This window comes from Carlito syrichta, unplaced genomic scaffold (assembly GCF_000164805.1).
Source record: "Carlito syrichta isolate Samal-C Ts95f unplaced genomic scaffold, Tarsius_syrichta-2.0.1 Scaffold301957, whole genome shotgun sequence".
NCBI classification, from domain to species: domain Eukaryota; kingdom Metazoa; phylum Chordata; class Mammalia; order Primates; family Tarsiidae; genus Carlito; species Carlito syrichta.
The window spans coordinates 407,312-424,510 of NW_007246053.1; the positions used below are offsets into that span (position 1 = coordinate 407,312).

The 17,199-nt window shown below is 40.9% G+C and overlaps 1 long non-coding RNA gene across 1 annotated transcript in view; it reads left to right on the top strand.

Annotated features, from left to right (window-relative positions):
* The first annotated feature begins 3,302 nt into the window (after positions 1-3,302).
* The window catches only part of LOC110595441, a 38,929-nt gene continuing 25,032 nt past the window's right edge, over positions 3,303-17,199 (top strand). The window contains exons 1-2 of the long non-coding RNA XR_002481842.1: positions 3,303-3,565; positions 4,947-5,041. This is a non-coding gene — a long non-coding RNA (uncharacterized LOC110595441). The remainder of the gene's footprint in view (positions 3,566-4,946; positions 5,042-17,199) is intronic.

Below are 17,199 nucleotides of genomic sequence, written 5' to 3' on the forward strand. Positions count from 1 at the left end.
GCCAGGCACGGTGGCTCAGCCTGTAATCCCAGCACTTTGGGAGGCTGAGGTGAGAGGATTGCCTGAGCCCATGGGTTCGAGACCAGCCTGGGCAACTTGGCGAGACCTCATCTCTACAATAAATCAAAAAATTAGCTGGGCATGGTAGCACATGCCTGTAGTTTCAGCTACTTGGAAGGTTGAGGCGGAAGGATCACCGGAGCCCAGAAGGTCGAGGCTGCAGTGGCCGGGATCGGCCGCTGCACTCCAGTCTGGGCAATGAAGTGGATGAAGTAAGACTCCAACTCAAAAAAAAAAAAAAAAAAAAAAAAGAGTAAAATGACCTGTAATTGCCAATATTTGTGGAACCACAGAACTGGAAAGAAGTTCAACAACAAGTCATTTGCGGATGATTTCTGCTTTCAGGTAGGCCAACAGCAGATGGTAGAGCTTATTTTTGAATGATTTTTACAGAACTCAAGGATGAAATTTTCCACGGCTTTCTCGGTAGATGGCTAACATTTAATCATCCTTGGCTAATGAGCATTTTTACCTGTGAATGGTTTCATGATTTTCTTTTTTTGTATTTCTGAGGAGTACAGGTTGTTCAGAATCAAATGATTCGTTGTGTGATTTTCTGGCTAAAATAGTTTGTAAGTTTTGAGTTTTCACATTTACTTCATTCTCCTGATGAACTGAGATGCCGTCATGAGAAGGGAGTGAGTATCTTGTAGGAGAAGTTGGGTGATGAGTGCATGAAAGAGGTTTCATGCAGGTTTATCCGGGGTCAGAGGGATACCTTGACAGTAGGTAGCATCATTCACTGGGGGCATATTCTCTTTGTGCCTTTTAAAGACAACCATTCCATCACTGAAGTGTTTTATAGGCATCTCTTCTTTATAGTGAAGGAAGGATGGCTAAAATGACTCCCAAATATATTTTTTACTATGCATGACATTTCGGAACGGATGAGTAGCAGGTCTTTAGGCAAAATCGCTGTCATTATCCTGGAGGATTATATAAAAAGATTAGACCTTTATAGAAATAAAACACGGCTTCTGCAGTGACACCAGACCGGACCTTTTAGAAGTGCACTTGTAGAATGACCATAAGTGACCTTCTTTCCAGTTCTGTGTTTCCGAATTTATTGGCATTTATAGGTCATTTTACTCTTCTTAAAAATGTAAAACTTAAAAGAATGTGGTCGAAGTTTACAAATTCTATAAAAATGTAACATGTATCAAACTGTGGCCAAATAAAAAGAAAACAAACTTTTTTTTTCATATTTCTTTTTGTCCAGGAAAAAGGGTCCAACAGGTAGACGTTTTGAGTTATAAATAATTCAATGCAGTATTTCAAACGAGGAGAAAAACAAGGATTAACCTGAAGGCTCTTCCAAATAGTGTCTGTATATAGTGACTGACATTCAAGGGATAATAATTTAAAATACACACACACAGACAAAAGAGGTTTCAAGATTGCAGGAGGAAGTCTTCTCAAATGATGGGTTATGAGACAACCATGGTGGAAATCTTTCTTAATGTGATTTTTTTAAAATGAAGACAATTTTATTATTTTTATTGTTTAAAATTGTCTTTTAATTGAAGAAGTAATATATTCTTGCAATACAAATCCAGACATTACAAAAGGACATGCAGTATAAGTGTCTTTCCCCTATCAAGATTTCTTTCTTTCTTTTTTTTTTTTTTTGAGTTAGAGTCTCACTCTGTCACCCAGACTGGAGTGCAGTGCCTGCTCCTGGCCACCGCAGCCTCAACCTGCTGGGCTTCAGTGATCCTTCCGCCTCAGCCTTCCAAGTAGCTGGAACTACAGAGGCATGCTACCACACTCAGCTAATTTTTGATTTATTGTAGAGATGAGGTCTCGCCAAGTTGCCCAGGTGGGTCTTGAACCCACGGGCTCAGGTAATTCACTCATCTCAGCCTCCCAAAGTGCAGGATTACAGGCTGAGCCACCAAGCCTGGCTAAGATTTCTTAATTAGGATGTTTCATTGACCTGCGTACCTGTCAGATTACTTCTGGGTTTATATTTTCTTTATATGAAATTTATTTGATTTTTGAGGACAGGAAGAGCTTAATAAAATTGATTGTAGGTAGATGATAAAAACATTTAGAAAGGAAAAAAATTGATTTTTAAACACAGGAAAGCATTAGAAAAGGACATAGAGGTGAACAGGATCTTGTAACTGATCACCAGTGAAGAGCATTTGGGACCTTTAAAGAAGAGTTAGAAAATTTGAAGAGACAAAAATATCAGAATAAAGAAAAAAAAAAGCAGATTTCAATGAAATAGGGTCTGTAGTTACAGAATGCAGGTCAATAAGTATTTATTAAAGTTCTGGTCTGTATTACTACAGTTCTAAGTGATTTGGACACACACAAATGAAAGACATGGTTTTACCTACTGCATGATAACTAACTGCCTGCTTATTTCATTGTTTAGTTGTGAGAAAGCTCAAAGGCCAAAGCCAAGGCCAACTCATCTTCAATTCCCCAGTATTTCCACCTTATGTCAGACCCCATGTTTGTTAAACTTGGTCTTGGGAGGAGTATAAAGCAGAAGGGGAATGTGCAGAATAGACATAGTGAGATAGAAAATGAGGTAAAAAGAAATATGATCGTGAGCAAATATATTTCAAGACAATAAACTCTTCAAAGGCTGGATCTAGAGGGCCAGAGATTGATACTTGAGGGACTCCCAAAGCTGGGAAGGAGCAAGAGACCCCAGGTAACGGAATCAGAAAGAATCAATCCTGGAGAATTTCCCAAGTTCTGGATTTTGCTGATGGTGTGTTATTTTTAAAAACATGTCCCTCTGTATTTCCTGTAAGCTAGTAATTAGTTCTAAAGGTTTATTAGGTTCAGATTTGACTTTTTTGGCAAGACTGCTTGACAGAAAATGCCATATGTTTCTTGCTGTTTATGCAGTAATGAAATGTCTTACATCAACCTTACTTAACCATGGATGCTTAAACTCTTGTTGCATCTTATCCATTGGGAAAATTTTCCCAACTGAAAAATCGACGCAGTTCTTCAATTTAAGCTGTGATTTTAAACTTGGAATTCATGGATAGATTTCAGGAAGTTAGTACAATGTCTAAAACTGTCTGCTAGATTTTGTCTGCATGGTCATATGCTAGCCTTTCTGAAAAGGAGTTTTATTAACTTTTCAAAGGAACATATGGGGGGGCAAAAAACCCTTAGGCAGGCCCCTTGTAATACAGTGAGGGTCTGTCCTGGTGCTTAGGAGTAGATACTAATCTTTACCCATTTATTCTTTCAATTCATAGTTGCCAGTGTTCGGAGGGACAAAGCAACTTGGCATCTCGACCAACAGAGAAAGTCTCTTTCTCCTGATTGTCAAGATCATTTCACCTGGTGGCGATGAAGTCATCATAATTTGAGTGGCATAAATGTCATTCACTATCTTGGTATAAGCCTAGGAAGAATGGGTCAGCCCATCCCATGATACTGGGAGTTGAACCTCATTTATCACAATCGCTTTCAGAGGAGGCCCACCTCTTTCAACTTCCTTTTCCAGCTGACACCAAACCTTTCTGAAGAGGTAAGTGATGTTTCAGCTAGACAACTTCTTTGAAAGCAGTGCCAGGACACTCTGACTCAAGCCTGGCTTTAGAAATATCGTTCAGTCCTTTTGCGCAGCCTGTGGCATGTCACCATGCCTATTGGGTTGATTTCGTTCAGTTAAGGTGGCAGAAGAAAAACAGATCTCTCCTAATGAGTGGGGAGTGCTACTGCAAGGCTGAAATGACTTCACTCTTCTTTTTCTTCTTATTATCATCTTAATCCGATGAACTTGATAGGTGATTAATTAAATCCCTTATGCAAAGACTGCCGACATTAATAATCCTTGAATGAACGGTGTGTTCACTTTCATGCTCACTGGGCGTTGCTCTCTTTTGCCATATAAGGAGACGTTGGGAGTAACTGTGGTATTTGGTTTGCTGAGGCATCATCTTAAGCACTTTGCTGACATTTGCCCTTGTGGTTCATGTCGGAGCAGGGCCAGTGTATGGGGAGCTGTGGGAAGGTCCTTGCCCCACAGGGTTCTTCCCCTCTGGATAGCTGTTGGTGCTTGAATTTCAACCACGTGTTTGGTTGGGTCACCATAATGTTACTTCTTATTCCAAAACAAACCTAAATACATTGTTCACATAGACACACACACACACACACACACACACACACACACACACACACACACACACACATTGTTTGGCTTTTCATTCATTTAGTTATCCACTCATTCACTCAACAAATATCTTGCATACCCACCCTGAGTGGAGCAGAGAGGACAGAAGGAAAGAGGGCTGAGAGGATGCTCGTGCTGCACGAGGACACCAGGTCGTTCCGGGCTTTTCAGATCTGCTAAGTACCTTGATCTCCAGTGTAAGAGACATGGGAGAACAAGGGTTTTAAGCAGGAGGTGCCATGCCACGATCATATTGGTAGCTCAAAAAGGTCACTCTTGCTCTCCTGTGGAGAATGATCGAGAGTGAAGGGTAAGGACAGCTAGGAGGCTACTGCCCCATCCAGAAAAGAGATGAATACTTGCTGTGTTCGTCTGTTCAGCAGGATCATATGATACACACAGTATTTGTTATACTGTCTTAAACTGCATGTTTGATACGTGCCCTATTCAGTATGTTTTGAGACAGGAAGTGGGGTAATCATACGTCTTGCCAAAGTATTCTTTTGTTCAAGGCTCTCAGCTTGTTTTATGGACAAGTGACTACTAGGAGGGACTCTTACAGGTCAAAAAAATTAAAGTGGTGAGGGGCGAAAGACTTGTCTACAGTTGTCCAGTGAGTCAATGCAGAGGTGCCCTAGAGCCCAGCCTCTATGTACTCTCTGGTTCATATTGAATCCATGCACCTGCAGAGACTTCACATGTGTTCACAGTGTCTTCCCATATTTACTTCCAGGTTTCTCTCTTCTAGATTTGTGGATGCTGTTCTCTTTACCTGCCTTACTGCTTATGAATTTCTAGTCACAACTTGACGTTTAGCCTGGGAAACAGGTATATTCTTTTCCCGTCTCTCTTTTCTTTTGGTTTGAGATGCTTGATTTTCAAAGCTCTATTCTTCCAGTGTCAAATAATTCTTTTTATTGTAAAAAATCACCTTGGTGATGATGACCTTTTCTGTATCTTTGTTGCAGTTCAGAATAGCAGAAAGGATTCTGGGCTGGGGGTTAAAGTGTCTGCTCTGCTGTTAACTCAAGGCAACCTTAACCTCTCTGGTCTCAGTGTTCTTATCATGAAAATGAGAATACTAATACTCTTCCCCCTAATTTACAGGGTTATTGTGGGGGATTGAATACATTAATGTACATACATAAGCTCTGTAACTTATGTTATGTTATTACATACACTAGCTATGTAATTGGTATGTACTGTACCAGGGGGTACCCCCAAAAATCTGGAATTATCCTTTGGAGGGTGGACCCTGGTAGTACAGGCTTCTTCTGCTAGGTAAGTGTTCTAGGAGCCCATTGACTTTTATGTGGAAGTTTTTCAGAAGATTGCATCATGTTTTGTGGAAGAAACATCACAAATTGTGGCAAACAAGTGACTGGCTCTTCCATCATGACGACACACCTGCCCATACTGTGCTGAGTGCGCAGCAATTTTTGACCCCAAACAGCATGACCCCATGCTCCACTCTCCTTATTTACTAGATCTTTCCCTGAGTGACTTTTTTGTTTCCTCAGATGATAAAAGTCCTCACAGGGAAACGTTTTGCTAATGTGGAAGAGGTGAAAGGCAGAAGTGCTAAAAGGCATCAAAATTGATGAGCTCAAAAACTGTTTTGAGTGGTGGAAACAGTGTTTTTTTTTTGAGTTGGAGTCTCACTCTGTCACCCAGACTGGCGTTCAGTGGCCTCTCCTGGCCACTGACTCGACCTGCTGTGCTCCAGCAATCCTTCTGCCTCAGCCTTCCAAGTAGCTGGAACTACAGGTGCACGCTACCACGCCTGGCTAATTTTTTTTTTTTTGACTTATTGTAGAGATGAGATCTTGCCAAGTTGCCCAGGCGGGTCTCGAACCCGCGGGCTCAGGCAATTCACTCACCTTGGCCTCCCAAAGCGCGGGATTACAGGCTGAGCCACTGAGCCCGGTGGTAACTGTTTCGATAGGTGTATCCCATCAAACGGAGAGTACTTTGAAGGTGACCGAAGTTTAAACATGTAAGAATAAACACACAATTTTTAATAAATAAATTCTGTTTTCTTGGGGTCCCCCTTGTACATACATGATCCATGTAATTTTTATGTAACACATATACTTAAGCTATGTAATCTGCAGGCAATGTACATACATGATCAATGTACTCTGCATGTAATGTACATATACAGCCATGTAATAGGTCTGTATTTTACATACATGAGCTTTGTGATCTGTAGACTGCTGTTCTCAGATGAAAGTAGAGAAGGAGGGTGTTCGTGACACCCCTAGTTTACTCTGCAGTCATGATCCCACAGGTCTGAAGAGAGGAGCCAAATAATATTGTCAAGAAGTCACAAGGGCTCGATTAAAAATTCTAGGCTAAAATACAAACTTCTGTCTCCAGAGGCATTTAAATGGAAACCGTAACTGCAGGAGTTAACGTTTTATAAACACAATCCATGTCAAGGGCAATCTGGATTTATGCTGGCAAATGTTCCTGCTTTATGTTCAAATCCCAACTCTGCCATCTGCTACCCAACCCCCGAGTCTTCAATTTCCACAACTGTGAGCTGAGATTAAAATTCGGCCCTGATTGATTGGGTTATTGTGTGAATGAAAGCAGATAATCTATGCATTACCAAATCAAAAGTGCTCAAGTACTATTATTAAAGTGTGTGTGTGTGTGTGTGTGTGTGTGTGTGTGTGTGTGTGTATGTGTTAGAAGACTCTATTTTGATTAGGTGAAATAACCTACACCTCTCTATGTTCTGACTTTGGATACAGGTGACTGAAAAGTTATATATTTTTTATAAAAGGTTCTAAACCTATGGAATTTATTTTAATATCCTTTGTGTCTTTAAAGTCTCACTTTTCTATATAAATTATATCCTAATTATAACTCTCAATTTCATTGTTTTGATATATTTGATTCTTATTTGTTTTATGTTATCTGTTTAAAGCTATTTGTATTTTTTTATTTTTTATTTTTTTCGAGTCGGAGTCTCATTCTGTCACCCAGACTGGAGTGCAGCGGCCGCTCCCGGCCACCGCAGCCTCGACCTGCTGGGCTCCGGTGATCCTTCCGCCTCAGCCTTCCGAGTAGCCGGAATTACAGGCATGCACTACCAACGCCCAGCTGATTTTTTGATTTATTGTAGAGATGAGGTCTCGCTGCCCAGGCGGGTCTCGAACCCGCGGGCTCAGGCATTCCACTCACCTCAGCCTCCCAAAGGCGCGGGATTATAGGCTGAGCCACCGAGCCCGGCTAAAGCTATTTATATTTTGGGATAGATACTATTTCCAGTCTGAGGAAGTTACCAGAGCATGCCATACATTACTTTGTGTTCTAATAACTGGGGCTTAAGGAGGGTGGAGCACAGTAAATTTATCTTATAATTCTTTCCTAGGAAGCTTGAATTGGTCTTGTTTTTCTGAGCAGGCGAAAGTCATTCCCAAATGCCTGTGGTTAGGTCTCACTTCCATTTGTCCCTTCTGTCTCTCTGTCTTCCTCATTTCCCCTGTGGACCTGGCTCTTTCCTTCTTTCATTTGTTCTCTCCCAGAATTATAGGAGAGGTCAGAGGAGAGTGGCCAAAATTGGCAGGAAGGAGAGAATTATACCATCTAGTTGTCCCTTTTTTTTTTAACCCTGTGATCACGAGCCGTTTAGGGAATGAATTCTTGCTAAGTGTATGAAGGTAAAAAACAAAAAAGGAAGAGGCAGTTTTGCATGATGGTTAAAAGTGCAGGGTCTGGAGTTCCATGATCCTGGGTTTGAATCTGGCTCTGACATTAACTATGTATGCGATCTTGGTGAGACCTCTCAACCTCACGTTCCTCATTTGTAAAATGAGTGACTGTGTAGCAAATGCATACAGAGAACACTTAGCACTTTGGCACATTGTAGGTGCTCAGTAAATGTTAATTGTTGTTATTGTTGCTATAAAAAGATGATCCAGAATGTTATGGGGTGTTTACATCTTCAACCTACTAGTTAAGGCATAGTCTTAAACATACACTATCCTTACATCAGTGTGTTCTCTGAGGCTTGGAGTACAGCCTGGAAACTCGATTGTTTGGCAAATTTAAATACTCATGACTTCAGCAGAATACACACCAATCTTTAGTTTTGGTCTCGGAGTTTTACAGAGATAATACATGGAATCTCTCTTTTCTCTTCTTTCCCCTCCCCTCCCCTCCTCTCTGCCCCTTCTCTCTCTCTCTCTCTCTTTCTGTCTCTGTCTCTCTCTCTCTGTTTCCTTTAGTTTAATTATAAGCAAGTGTGGTAGGTAGAATAATGGCCCACAAAGATGTCCATGTCCTAACACCACGAACATGTGAATAGGCTGTGTTACATGGCAAAGGCAATTAAAGTTGCAAGTAGAGTTAAGGTTGCTAATCAGCTGGCCTTAAAGTAGGGCGAATATGCCAAATTATTCAGGTGGGCCCAATGCAAACACAGAGTCTTTAAACGTGGAAGAGGGAGGCAGCAGGCTCAGTCAGTGCTGGAGAAGGAAATGTGATAAAGGCTGAGGTAAGAATGATGACATTGCTGACTTTGAAGATGGAATGGGGAGCAGGCCAATGGCTGCAGCAGCTCCCAGGGGCTGGGAAAGGTGAGAAACCAAATTCTCCCCCAGGACCTCCAAGAGGAAACAGTGCTGTCAACACTTTGATTTTAGCACGTCGAAAGCTGAGTTCGATTTTTGAAATAGAGAACAGTAAGATAATAAATGTGTGTTGTTTTGAGCCACTAACTCCATGGGAATCTGTTACCATGGCAGTGAAAATTAATACAGCAAGTGAATGTGTGTTTATGGGGGTGGGTGGCAATAGAGACTCTGGTGATTGATTTTTGCTGAAGATTAAATCGAGGTGAATAGAATTATTTTTTCTATGTTGTTCATAAAACATATTTTCAATACTCACATTTAGTATAGTTCTTCAATTATTAGCATAATGGCAAAGATGGTTCTAGTGACTGATTCTTAAACCCCAAATTTGCCAAATTTGCAAATTTATTTATATAATACACCTCACCAAGTTATACAATTTAAATACAATTAATTAGCTATTTCACAAATCATTTTTATAGAAAAGTATAAGGTTACATACAGCCAAGGCTATTCTTGAAGATCCAGGACTCACGGGTGCCATCATCAGGGCAGTCGTGAATATGGGTCTTTTGTTGACAACCCAAGTCTATCTCTCTCCTGATCTGAGCCTCCGTCCTCAGCTCCTCCTTTGTGCCTAATTGTTGTTTACGCCATAGCCTTCATGTTGTTACTATGGGGAGATGGTGCTATAACTGGGACACTGGACATGGTCCCTGCAATTCAGTCCCACTGGACACTCTGTTCCACTTGGGCAAGCTCCAGGTGAGCTCTTGCTTCTTTTCACTCTGTTGCCACAAGAACATACCCCTTTTGCTCCTTCCTCCTTCTTATTTTGTCTGTTTCTCTCAGTGCATCCCCTGAATTCACAGACATGGCATCTTCTATTATTATTATTTTTTTAAGAGAAAGGGTCTCACTCTGCTGCCCAGACTGGAGTACAGTGGTATGATCATAGCTCACTGCAGCCTCAGTCTCTAAGCTCAAGTGATCCTCCTGCCTCAGCTTCTCAAGTGACTGGGACTACAGGCTTGCACCACTACACTTGGCTAACATATTTAGAAAAATTTTTTTTGGTGGAGATGGAGCCTTGCTATATTGCCCAGGCTGGTCTTAAACTCCTGGCCTCAAGCGATTCTCCTGCCTCACAGCCTCCCAAAGTGCTGGGATCGCAGGCCACTGCACCCAGCTTTCTACTTCAACTAAACCTAATGCATTTGATTTCACTTCTGATTACTATCTCTGCTCCTCTTCCTCAACAATGTGTAGCCTTTTCTTAAAAGGGATCCTGGGGTTGGACTTTGAATATCCTATCCTATCAGCCTTGTGTCTTGTTAATCTTGGAATGAGTCAAAACCAGAAAGTCCCCTGCAGCTTCAGCAACCCACAATTGCTGATGAAGCCATGGGTTGTTGGAAACATGCCTGGCAGCCATTGTCCCGACCCTGAGCTCACCACAAATGCCAACAGGATCAGAAATGAGACCTACACCTTCCTGATGCTTCTCCCAGTAAGACCTCTTAGTTTTATGTCTAGTGGAGCTGAACTCTACTCTGCCAGTCTTCAAACAGTGAACTTCACATGAACCCAGCAACCAAATGCCATGGTTGGAATGAGATGAGATGGAGATGCCTTCAAGGTCATCTAGTCTCCATAGGGTGATACTCCTTTGTGCAGTCACAGGGGTCTATGTCTATATCTGTTTTTAGGCTTGCTCTTAGGAGCCAACCCACAGTAACCTAACTTTTTAGTATCAGATGAATGAGACTGAGTGCAAAGTCTCATAACTTAATATGAAGAGAATGATCCATTCTGAAGCCATAGAATTCCCAACTGCCAATTAGAGCACTTTCTTTGTCATATTTGAGAATTAAAGAAACCAATCTATAATATGAGGGTTTTTGTGTGTGTGTGTGTGTGTGTGTGTGTGTGTGTGTGTGTGTGTGTGTGTGGCAAAAATGGAATCAGAAGAGAGATGTGGGGTCTTAAGGAATAAGGCCTGAAGAATTGCTCTGACTCATGGCATGAGCTTATGGGATCATGTTTAGTGTGGCTCCTTCTTGGATTGGGCTGGACACAGTCAAGCTGTGTTTTTAAGGCTCACTGTTTTAGACTTCCTTGACAAATGTAATTTCTTTCTTTTTTTTTTTTTTGAGTTGGAGTCTCGCTCCTTCGCACGCTCACGGCCACCCCAGCATCGACCTTCTGGGTTTCAGCAATGCTTGTCTCAGTCTTCTGCATAGCTGGAACTACAGACACATGCTACCATGCCCGGCTACTTTTTATTTTACTGTAGAGATGAGGTCTCGCCAGGTTGCCCGGGCTGGTCTCGAATCCACGGGCTCAGGCAATCCACTTGCCTCAGCCTCCCAAAACACTGGGATTACCGGCTGACTCATCGAGCCTGGCCAAATGTAATTTCTTTAATTCTTTATGGCTTTGATTAGGCTTCACATTTTACATTGTCAAACTTAATGCCTGGGCATTAATCTATAACATTATCTTAATGTTATAAAATTAAATGTAATGTTATAACATAACACTTAATGTTATTAAAATTAATATATAATCTTAATGTTATAGCTTATTAATGACTGGGCATTTGGAGTATGGAAGATGAGTTTGTTCACATTTTGACTTTAACATTTATGAACTCTGTGGCATCGAGCAAATTGATTTCTTTAAGCCTGGATTCACTCATGGGTAAAGTGGGAATAGCAATAGTATTATAGGGTACTGGAAAACTCGAGTGAGATGATTCCTGTAAAGCACATAGTACAATGTCTAGGAGCATAATATTCCATCAATTTTTTTCATTGACTAGAAACAGCATTGCTCATTCCCCTTTTGACCTAAGTAGGCATGGTGGCTTCAGTGCATATATAATCACTTTGATTCTGTGTTGACTGAACTGTGTTCACTCTGAGAGTTTTGCCCTCCTGCAGTTTTCTCAATTGACCCTATAACCTGACTCCAGGCAACATTGGGACCATAAGGGTCAAGGGTAACAGATATTGTACTAGGAGAAGTGCTGTCAGTCCTATTTGAACGGTCTTGTAATTTTCCTTCCCCACAAAAGTGAGTCTTTCTTACAGGGCTGAATTCAGGCTGTTCCCCTTCCTCCTCCTGGGCCATCTTCTTCCTATTGGCTGAAAGAGTATGAAAGTTGTACCTTTACAGCATTCCACAACATTCTGGAAAACAGCAGCATACAGTGGCTCACACCTATAATCCCAGCACTTTGGGAAGCTGAGGCAGGGGGATCGCTAGAGGCCAGGAATTTGAGACCAGCCTGGGCAACAAAGTGAGACCCTGTCTCTACAAAAGAAAGAAAGAAAAATTAGCCAGGCATTTGATCGCGGTGTTGAAACAATGGTGGTGCGTGCCTGTAGTCCCAGCTACTCAGGAGGCTGAAGCAGGAGGATTGCTTGAGCCCAGGAGTTCAAGGTTTCAGTGAGCCATGGTTGGTAACACAGTAAAACCCTGTCTAAGGAAAAAAAAAAGCTGAAAAACAACATTCTGGAAAACGGAAGAGTTGGACCTGCATATAATTTTTACTTTGGACCATTGAGTGACTCAACTTTCTATTTAAAAAAAAGTTCCATCACGCGTAATCTAGTATTTTCATTGGTTATCAGGATGGCTTGTATGATTGTGCTGTTGTCAATTAACTCAAGTGAAATATTTCATTAGTTCTAGTGTGATTGTTTTGCCAGTCGAGGTAAGCTTCCCAGAGCAGCATAATGCAATCCTACTAGCAACACTCTGGGTGCCAGGCATGCTTTAAGAGCTTTGCATGCATTAATTGGTGTCATCATCTCAACCCTACGAAGTAGATGCTATTAATAGCCCCATTTTAAAGATGAGGAAGAGGAGATGGAGACTTTAAATGACGTGCCCAAGATCTCACAGTAGTTGGCTGGGCTGGGAATCAGAATGTAATTTTCAAGCACTGGCTGGGTCCACTGGGCCTCCATAAAGAGATGTAACATCAGAGATTTTTGCACTGCACTTGGGAGAAAGATCTTACTGATTTTTTTTCTATTTTTTTTTTTATAGAAAGAAACAGAGGAGGGAGCCCCAAATCTGCTCCCCTCCTAGAAAATAAGAGAACTTATTGCCTGATATGTTTTATCTAGATACCAATAAGTATATACCAATAAGTATATCCACCTTGACTGTTATGCTGTTCCAGATTGAGAGAGAGAGAGAAAAAGAGAGAGAGGGGGAGAGAGAGAGAGAGAGAGAGAGAGAGAGAGAGAGAGAGAGAGAGAGAGAGAGAGAGAAAGAGAGAGAGAGAGAAGGGAAGATCCAAGAAATATCAAAAAACTTCACTACTGTGTCATCTTTTGGGGATGTTTAGACACATGGACATATTACACATTTTTCTTATGTGCGTGGAAGTGGTGGCCCATGGCTTAAAAATATCATCTAGAAAAACCCTCCAAATATGATGTTCAACCTGAAAGGATAATTCCAATTAAAACCAACCTTTTCAGTGTTGCCAAATAGGGTTGTTCCCATTTGAACTAAGTGCGTGGGTTGTTCCCATGAAGCTTGTGAGTCATGCATGAACACACTGACCAGATATTTCCAGTCAGTCAAATAGCCAAGGGATTCATCTCCTATAAAAGACATTTGATTGTGGTGTTGAAACAATGCATTCCAGGCTTACTTGTACGGAACTAACCCTTGGTGCTGGGTCACAGATGCTGATTGCCTCAGCCTAGAGATTCTGCCTAAAATGGAAGGAATATTCTCGTCTCTTCTGGGGCACTTTCCATTTCTCCTGAATTTTAATGTTTCCCCCTTCCTCTCATTTAGAGATGCTTTATTTTAGAGGTGTTTCTTTTTAAAATACTTTTTTATTACAAAAACTTTATTTTAATTATAAAAATTTTAAATCAAAATGAACAGAACTAGGATTCTGTCTGCCTACTCAGGCAATGGGTTCACTTATACTAGAGTAAGAGACTTTTCTCCATTTTTTGATAAATGAAAATTATTACACTTAATAATAACAACAGTATAGAGCACTTAGCTTTTAAAGAACATAAAAGCCTCACTAATGCCATCTAACTGCCTTTAAAAGACACAGGGCTGGCAGCATTGGAGGACATTTTTCTGGTGTCATTTCCTACTGACAGATGTAGACAATGGGACATGATATGCTAAGTAGCAACAGAGCTTGTAAGATAAACAAGAATGCTAGACCTGAAGAGTTCATGGTGAGCGCCCAGGGTCCAAACACAGAGAGGTCAAATGATGCTTCTGAGAGCTGGAGCCCTAGGTTGCTGTCTTGTGGTCCAGCGTTGTTGCCAGAAGACCTCTCGTCACTGCTGCCCACCACAGAAGTGCTGGAATGAGGTTGACGATGTGGTCATGGACCGGTCACTTTTCTCTCTGGGCCCCACATTCTCTATCACTGATATAAAAAGGATATGTACCATACCAAAATACCTTCCTAATTCTCAAATTCACGTCGTCTGTGGATTTCTGAATGAAGAGAACCGTCTATACTCATGGCATAAAGACTCCATGGATGGTTTCTCACTAGAAGCAGGGTCAGGAAAGCTGGAGAGGGGTGGTTTGAAGAGCCAAAATACAAACTTCTGCTATTGTGGATTATTTATATTCTTGGAGACTGACTATATAATGTATCAGGTGCTATTTTGACCTTCCTAAGGCCATAAAAATGCTTAAAATCTCATTATTATAAAAATGCTTAAAGTCTCATTATTATTAAATCTCATTATTGTGTGAAGTTGGATAAATCATTTAGGTTTTCTGTCCAGCAGTTTCCTCATATGTTAAATGGGGCTATTGATATTATCTAATTCATGGTGGTGTTGTGAGGAATCAATGAGTTAGTTATATTTATTAAATTATTGATTATTATTGATTTTATAAACAGGTGGATAGACACATAGAGAAGCAATTATCCATAAGCGCGATCTACTGTCAAGCTATGTCAGAATCTAAAAGAGATTTAAAAAGGCATCAAGTCATCCAGATCTTTAAGGCAAAAATCACTTGTTAATTATAGAGCAGTGGCTTTTAGTTCAGGGCACACACTTCAGCTGAGACTTATTAACATCTGGATTCCCAGGTCCCACACTGGAAGATGCTAATGCAGGAGCTTAAACCAATTATGATATTACATGGAGTCAACAAGAAGAAAGACAAAAGCTAGAAAAAAATACATCCAAATATTTCCCTTGTTTAGAAGTATAATTGTGGATCCTTGCAGTGAGAAGCAGAGATAGGATTTGACCTCAGGCTCCAGAGGTTGTCTTCTGAGCTGTGCTAAAATTATGTTTACACTGATTCCTTTCTTTCCTCCCCAAATGCCATCTTTTGGGCAAATGTCCTACTTAAAATGCGTATATGCATTTTTCTGGCACCCCCTGTATATATCAAGGTCCACCTAGACCCAGCACTGAGCCAGACAGAAAGGAAGAAGAAATGAATGGAAATGACATGTGTCTGTTTTTCAGATTAGGGCATAAGAACTCCCTTCTGCAAGCACCTCACACCTTACAAGCTCTGCAGCGCCTTTGGTTTCAGGTGGCCTCTGGGTCACACTAGAGAAATCCTGGCCAGAAGTCAGGAGGACTGAACTCTGGAGGACAAGTTTCTGGGCAGTCTCTTCCAAGCAGTAATTGCTGGAATTGAACCTGGGAAGTGAGGCTGGAGAGGCTGTGAACCATGTGGTCTGGGGGGCAGTTGAAGGGGGCCAATTGAGGGGTGAGAAGCCAAGGGAAAGAGGGAAGTGTGGTTACCCTTTCCTTATTTGAAAGAGCTTAAACCAGTTATGATATTATGTGGAGTCAATGAGAAGAAAGACAAAAGCTAGAAAAAATACATCCAAATATTTCCCTTGTTTAGCAATATAATTATGGATCCTCGCAGTGAGAAGCAGAGATAGGATTTGACCTCAGGCTCCGGAGGATGTCTTCTGAGCTGTGTTAAAATTATGCTTACACTGATTCCTTTCTTTCCTACCCAAACGCCATCTTTTGAGCAAATGTCCTACTTAAAATGCATATATGCATTTTTCTGGCACCCCTGTATATATCAAGGTCCACCTAGACCCAGCACTGAACCAGACAGAAAGGAAGAAGAAATGAATGAAAATGACATGTGTCTGGTTTTCAGATTAGGTCATAAGAACTCCCTTCTGCAAAACACCTCACAGTTTATAAGATCCTTTCACCATCATTATCCCATTCTATCCTTCTAGTGATATAGTAGGCAAGGTTTATGCTATTATATCTTTTTACTCAAGGACACACACTCCCAAGGTTTCTGGGTCCAAGTTCCATGCTCTTTCCACATTTTCATTCTGTAATCTGAGATTGTATGCAGTTAAGTACTGACTGGAGGTACTCTGCCCATTCAGATGAGAGAGAAATTATTGATAGAAAAGAGACCATTCTGAGAGTTCTGCTTTTCACTTACTTAGTGTAAGTTGCTACTTGTTGAAGGAAATACATTGCCGAGCTGCAAGTTAAACAATGTGTGTATCTTTGATGTGGGCACCAGGCATGGACTGATATCTGATACATACCCTAAGAATTTAAAAAATGTTCTACGGAGTAGAATTGTGGCGTTGATCACAGAAGACTTTATTCTTTTTCTTCCCCCGCCTCAAAGTTAAACACTATTAAAACTCCAAAATCATGACTGGATAAAAAAAGTCAAGGAGAAAGAATTTTAAAATGAGATAATAACGATAAAATGAGATATAGGGCTGTAGCCAAAAACAACGCTTATATAAAAATGACATTTATGCAGTGCTTTTTGGGTTCAAAGCAGTATTATGTAAACAATTTCATTTGATCTTCACAGCCACTCTGTGAAGTAGGCATGCTCCTCATTTATCAAACAAGAACATGAAATTTGATGAAGGCTACATGTTTTTCCCAAGGTCATAGCTAGGAAGCGGCAAGTTTTGGACTCCAGGCCTTTTGACTCCACATCTGTGTTTGATTTGGAATTATTTATTAAAACCTCTGGCAATGTCCAATATGCTTCGTAGGGAACAACTTACACGCTCGGTGACTCTAGTGTTAAGAAGCTGTAATTATGGCTGGTACATAAGCGATGACTTCTCTCATTGGGACTGCCTTTTGCTTGCAAGCAGCAATTATTCACTATTGCTTTCCTGCAAAGTTTTTGGATAAGTCCGTTTCCTTCTCATGGATCGAGTGAAGCAGGAATCTAAGCTATTTTTCTTTTCCTTGTTACTCATCACAGGGAGGGAGAGAAGCAAGGGCTATGTCTTGAGAGTTCCAGCTATATGTGCCTTGTCAAACAATTAGAACAAATTCCCATTCCCTAAAGAGTAGAAAAAGAAATAGCAAACATTTGATGAAAAGACCCACGCGATTTCTTCAA